This window comes from Convolutriloba macropyga, unplaced genomic scaffold (assembly GCF_964194025.1).
Source record: "Convolutriloba macropyga unplaced genomic scaffold, txConMacr16.3 SCAFFOLD_3216, whole genome shotgun sequence".
NCBI classification, from domain to species: domain Eukaryota; kingdom Metazoa; phylum Xenacoelomorpha; order Acoela; family Convolutidae; genus Convolutriloba; species Convolutriloba macropyga.
Genome location: NW_027450358.1, coordinates 1 through 6,744, shown reverse-complemented (window position 1 = coordinate 6,744; position 6,744 = coordinate 1).

The following is a 6,744-nucleotide window of genomic DNA, read 5'->3' as shown; positions in this document are numbered from 1 at the left end:
TCGAACCCTGATTCCCCGTTACCCGTCACAACCATGGTAGTCCGTTACACTACCATCATAGGTTGATAGGTCAGAAATTCGGAAGTTCCGTCCCCAAGCCGAAGCTATCTGGGATCTTTCAGTTACTAGGACTCATCACGGGATGTGTCTGTACTTAGCAAATCACCCGGTGTAGTCTTGTAAAAGTCTCCGACAGTGTCGGACAATCAGCATGCATTAGCTGCAGGGTTACCGCAGTTATTCATTTAGCTTGCAAATCAACTAATAGATAGTAACTGATTTAATGAGCCATTCGCGGTTCCACTTTTTCAAGCTTCGCTTGCACATGCATGGCTTAGTCTTTCAGACAAGCATATGGCAACTGACAGGATCAATCAGTTTAATTGTACTTTGAACAATCTTTCGATTTGTTCGAATTTAGAAAGACATAGCCTTGCGGCCTCGTCAATCTTGCTTTGAGCTTTTTAAATCACGAAGAGTTTCAATGCATGCTTTGGCATGGCTACTAGTTACTACACAGTACTCTACACACTTAGAGTTACCCACGATTACACATTTCACATGCTGATGTTTCGGCTCGCGCGTACTAGAAACAGCATAATACTATGTGTACTGGTAGATAGCGCTCTGTGAGCATTTCCCATGAGCAGGTTTTGCCCTCCAAATCTCTGTTCTACTGTTACCAATACCGGCTAACAACTGTATCATACTAGGGAGAATTGACTCATGATTTAAAAACCAGATGTTCACATGTCGATGTTTCGGCTCTCGCCTACTAGAAACAACATAATACTAGTCTGTTAAAAATCTCAATCACGCCGCCTCTTCAGATACAGAAGTTTTACCTTTTATTGGTTAGAGAACAGCTTTCCAGCTGTCGACATGGTTACTAGTAACAACACCGTACTCAACACAAAAACTTTTCAACTTCACAACTTTCACATGCTGATGTTTCTGCTTTCGCATACTAGAAACAGCATAATACTTATTGTTTTGTCAAGTAATTTGTGTGTCTTTCCCATGTGAAGTTTCACCGGTCAACAATGTTTCCCTGACCAATTACGGCTACTAGTAGCTGTATAATACTAGGGAAAATGATTGAGGATTTAATATCAGATTTTCACATGTTGATGTTTCGGCTTTCGCCTACTAGAAACAACATAATACTAGTCTGCTAAGAAATCTCGCTCAAATTGCCTTTTCACATACAGAAGTTTCACCTTCTATTGGTTAGAGAACAGTTCTCAGCTGTCGACATGGTTACTAGTAACAACATCGTACTCAACACAAAAATTCTTCAACTTCACAACTTTCACATGCTGATGTTTCTGCTTTCGCGTACTAGAAACAGCATAATACTTATTGCTTTGTCAAGAAGTGTGTGTGTCTTTCCCATGCGAAAGTTTCACCGGTCAGCAATAATTGCCGTGTCCAATTAAGGTTACTCATAGCTGTATAATACTAGGGAAAATGATTGAGGATTTAATATCAGATTTTCACATGTTGATGTTTCGGCTTTCGCCTACTAGAAACAACATAATACTAGTCTGCTAATAAATCTCGCTCAAATTGCCTTTTCACATACAGAAGTTTCACCTCTTCTTGGTCACTGTACAGATGATGCTGTCTGTTCTTTATTTGGTTCTGCTTATTATAAGGAGGGGCATCACTCCTTCCTCCTTGGTTTGCATGCATTAAGCCTGCTTTGTGAAAAGCGTATCTTTCTAGCTTTTCTTCGCCTTACTCGAGTAGGACGATACAATCCAGACATTAGTCAGTCTTGGTGTAAAGTCACTGAGTATTATTCGGTTCTGCTTTATTCAGCAATATGCTGTATAATTGTTGTAATTTGCGAACATATTTGTTCTCAGTTCCGAACTACTAGCGACGACAGATTACCAGCGGTCATGAGCCATCAAGGTAGTTCTTTGGTGCATCAAGTAGAGAGGTGCCATCAAACAACACTTCCCTAATAATGCTACACACATAGAATTTGCTACAGTGCAGCTTTTTACTTTGCAAAATTTGCGCACAAATTTTGCATAGAATAAATGTTTTATCAAGATTTTTAGATCCCCTCCCTTGAGAGAACGTTACTCCTTTAAGTGAACACCCCGCGGCGTCCTGTTGTTATTGCTTATAACCATTTCGCAAGCCGGAGGCATAATGCACTACGCAAGCCGCTACTTTGGCACAGAGGCACCTAGTTTTACACCCGGGACTTCAGGTGGCCCAGTTTTACACCCAGTACAGCGGTGCCAGTTGGTAACCCGGTGGATCCTCGGAGACCAGACATGATCATAGATCAAACCCGATGTATGCTACTCCTGAACGTATAGTATCTCCACTGTGCAATGAAATTATCGTTCGTTTCGGGCCTTCCTATACGTTCAGCAGACAATCGCTAGGAATTCACCTCGTGACCCGTGGTGACCACACTGGATTTCAAGTTTATTGATTTGGACAGACCTGTCATTTATTTTGCTTTTCAGCTTCAGTTCTGCTCGATCTAGCTTGCCTAAGGCTTGATCTCGCTTTGCTCACCCCTGTAGGAGCCTCTACTAGTACCACTCGGAGTAATGGGGAATCCACCAGACCTAATCGATGAATGCCATCAAACAACAAACATCATACCCGGCTTCATCAGGCATATTTTATTACTTCCGAGAGGTACTTTAGTATCAGATCTTTCTCCATGCCTCTTATGAGGACCCGTCAGACCTTTCGGTTTATCGTTTAGCTTCAGTCCTGCTCGATCTAGCTTTCCCAAGGCTCGATCTAGCTCTATTCGCCCCACTAGAGGGCTCTCTAAGACCCCTCGGTCTTAGTGTTAGCTCCGGTACTGCTCGGTCGTGCTTGCTGAAGGCCCGACCCAGCTTTAGTTAGATTCTCGTACTTTCTCTTGGCCTCTCTAGGAGGACCAGACAGACCTCTCGGTCTATCGTTTAGCTTCAGTCCTGCTCGATCTAGCTTGCCCAAGGCTTGATCAAGCTCTATTCGCCCCGCTAGAGGGCTCTCTAAGACCCCTCGGTCTTAGTGTTATCTTCTGTAATGCCTAACCAAGCTTACTACAGGCCTTGGTCAGGTCTTTATCGGTCACCGATTAGTAACAGACCAATCATAGGGCCTTCCACCCTATCCGGGTTGAGGTCTTTAGTCCAGCCATATTTTGACAAGACACCTCTCCCTAATAATGCCCCACACATAGAATTACTGTCCATGCAGTATTTAACTTGTGTTTTTTTCTAAAATTTGATTTTCACTTTTTGGAGGTTCATTTGCTCCTCTGACACTCTTTCAGCTTCAATCTTACTCGATCTAGCTTTCCCAAGGCTCGATCTAGCTCTATTCGCCCCACTAGAGGGCTCTCTAAGACACTTCGGTCTTAGTGTTAGCTCCGGTCTTGCTCAATCGTGCTTGCTGAAGGCGCGATCAAGCTTTAGTTAGCTTCTCGTACTTCCTCTTGGCCTCTCTAGGAGGACCAGACAGACCTCTCGGTCTATCGTTTAGCTTCAGTCCTGCTCGATCTAGCTTTCCCAAGGCTCGATCTAGCTCTATTCGCCCTGCTAGAGGGCTCTCTAAGACCCCTCGGTCTTAGTGTTAGCTCCGGTACAGCTCGGTCGTGCTTGCTGAAGGCCCGATCAAGCTTTAGTTAGATTCTCGTACTTTCTCTTGGCCTCTATAGGAGGACCAGACAGACCTCTCGGTCTATCGTTTAGCTTCAGTCCTGCTTGATCTAGCTTTCCCAAGGCTCGATCTAGCTCTATTCGCCCTGCTAGAGGGCTCTCTAAGACCCCTCGGTCTTAGTGTTAGCTCCGGTACAGCTCGGTCGTGCTTGCTGAAGGCCCGATCAAGCTTTAGTTAGCTTCTCGTACTTTCTCTTGGCCTCTCTAGGAGGACCAGACAGACCTCTCGGTCTATCGTTTAGCTTCAGTCCTGCTCGATCTAGCTTTCCCAAGGCTCGATCTAGATCTATTCGCCCTGCTAGAGGGCTCTCTAAGACCCCTCGGTCTTAGTGTTAGCTCCGGTACAGCTCGGTCGTGCTTGCTGAAGGCCTGATCAAGCTTTAGTTAGCTTCTCGTACTTTCTCTTGGCCTCTCTAGGAGGACCAGACAGACCTTTCGGTCTCTTGCTTAGCTTCAGTCCTGCTCGATCTAGCTTTCCCAAGGCTCGATCTAGCTCTATTCGCCCCGCTAGAGGGCTCTCTAAGACCCCTCGGTCTTAGTGTTAACTCCTGTAATGCCTAACCAAGCTTACTACAGGCCTTGGTCAGGTCTTTATCGGTCACCGATTAGTAACAGACCGATCATGGGGCCTTCCACCCTATCCGGGTTGAGGTCTTTAGTCCAGCCATATTTTGACAAGACACCTCCCCCTAATAATGCCCCACACATAGAAATACTGTCCATGCAGTATTTAACTTGTGTTTTTTCTAAAATTTGATTTTCACTTTTTGGAGGTTCATTTGCTCCTCTGACACTCTTTCAGCTTCAATCTTACTCGATCTAGCTTTCCCAAGGCTCGATCTAGCTCTATTCGCCCCACCAGAGGGCTCTCTAAGACACTTCGGTCTTAGTGTTAGCTCCGGTCTTGCTCAATCGTGCTTGCTGAAGGCGCGATCAAGCTTTAGTTAGCTTCTCGTACTTTCTCTTGGCCTCTCTAGGAGGACCAGACAGACCTCTCGGTCTATCGTTTAGCTTCAGTCCTGCTCGATCTAGCTTTCCCAAGGCTCGATCTAGCTCTATTCGCCCCGCTAGAGGGCTCTCTAAGACCCCTCGGTCTTAGTGTTAGCTCCGGTACAGCTCGGTCGTGCTTGCTGAAGGCCCGATCAAGCTTTAGTTGGCTTCTCGTACTTTCTCTTGGCCTCTCTAGGAGGACCAGACAGACCTCTCGGTCTCTTGCTTAGCTTCAGTCCTGCTCGATCTAGCTTGCCCAAGGCTTGATCAAGCTCTATTCGCCCCGCTAGAGGGCTCTCTAAGACCCCTCGGTCTTAGTGTTAGCTCCGGTACAGCTCGGTCGTGCTTGCTGAAGGCCCGATCAAGCTTTAGTTAGCTTCTCGTTTTTTCTCTTGGCCTCTCTAGGAGGACCAGACAGACCTCTCGGTCTATCGTTTAGCTTCAGTCCTGCTCGATCTAGCTTTCCCAAGGCTCGATCTAGCTCTATTCGCCCCGCTAGAGGGCTCTCTAAGACCCCTCGGTCTTAGTGTTAGCTCCGGTACAGCTCGGTCGTGCTTGCTGAAGGCCCGATCAAGCTTTAGTTGGCTTCTCGTACTTTCTCTTGGCCTCTCTAGGAGGACCAGACAGACCTCTCGGTCTATCCTTTAGCTTCAGTCCTGCTCGATCTAGCTTTCCCAAGGCTCGATCTAGCTCTATTCGCCCCGCTAGAGGGCTCTCTAAGACCCCTCGGTCTTAGTGTTATCTCCTGTAATGCCTAACCAAGCTTACTACAGGCCTTGGTCAGGTCTTTATCGGTCACCGATTAGTAACAGACCGATCATAGGGCCTTCCACCCTATCTGGGTTGAGGTCTTTAGTCCAGCCATATTTTGACAAGACACCTCCCCCTAATAATGCCCCACACATAGAATTACTGTTTATGCAGCTTTTCACTTGTGAAATTTTTAATTTTCGCAATTATTATAGAATAAGTGTTTGCGCAGCTTTTCATAGGTCGAGCTCTAGCTAGCTAGCTCAAGCTAGCTAGCTAGCTCAAGCTCAAGCTATCTAGCTCAAGCTCAAGCCAGCTAGCTCAAGCTCAAGCTAGCTAGCTAGCTCAAGCTCAAGCTAGCTAGCTAGCTAGCTTGAGCTTGAGCTTGAGCTAGCTAGCTTGAGCTTGAGCTAGCTAGCTTGAGCTTGAGCTAGCTAGCTTGAGCTTGAGCTAGCTAGCAAGCTTGTGCTTGAGCTAGCTAGCTAGCTTGAGCTTGAGCTTGAGCTAGCTGGCTTGAGCTTGAGCTAGCTAGCTTGAGCTTGAGCTAGCTAGCTTGAGCTTGAGCTAGCTAGCTAGCTTGAACTTGAGCTAGCTAGCTAGCTTGAGCTTGAGCTAGCTAGCTAGCTTGAGCTTGAGCTAGCTAGCTAGCTTGAGCTTGAGCTTGAGCTAGCTAGCTTGAGCTTGAGCTTGAGCTAGCTAGCTAGCTGGAGCTTGAGCTAGCTAGCTTGAGCTTGAGCTAGCTAGCTTGAGCTTGAGCTAGCTAGCTAGCTTGAGCTTGAGCTAGCTAGCTAGCTTGAACTTGAGCTAGCTAGCTAGCTTGAGTTTGAGCTAGCTAGCTTGAGCTTGAGCTAGCTAGCTTGAGCTTGAGCTAGCTAGCTAGCTTGAACTTGAGCTAGCTAGCTAGCTTGAGCTTGAGCTAGCTAGCTAGCTTGAGCTTGAGCTAGCTAGCTAGCTTGAGCTTGAGCTTGAGCTAGCTAGCTTGAGCTTGAGCTTGAGCTAGCTAGCTAGCTTGAGCTTGAGCTAGCTAGCTTGAGCTTGAGCTAGCTAGCTTGAGCTTGAGCTAGCTAGCTAGCTTGAGCTTGAGCTAGCTAGCTAGCTTGAGCTTGAGCTAGCTAGCTAGCTTGAGCTTGAGCTAGCTAGCTAGCTTGAGCTAGCTAGCTAGCTTGAGCTTGAGCTTGAGCTTGAGCTAGCTAGCTTGAGCTTGAGCTAGCTAGCTAGCTTGAGCTTGAGCTAGCTAGCCAGCTTGAGCTTGAGCTAGCTAGCTAGCTTGAGCTTGAGCTTGAGCTAGCTAGCTTGAGCTTGAGCTTGAGCTAGCTAG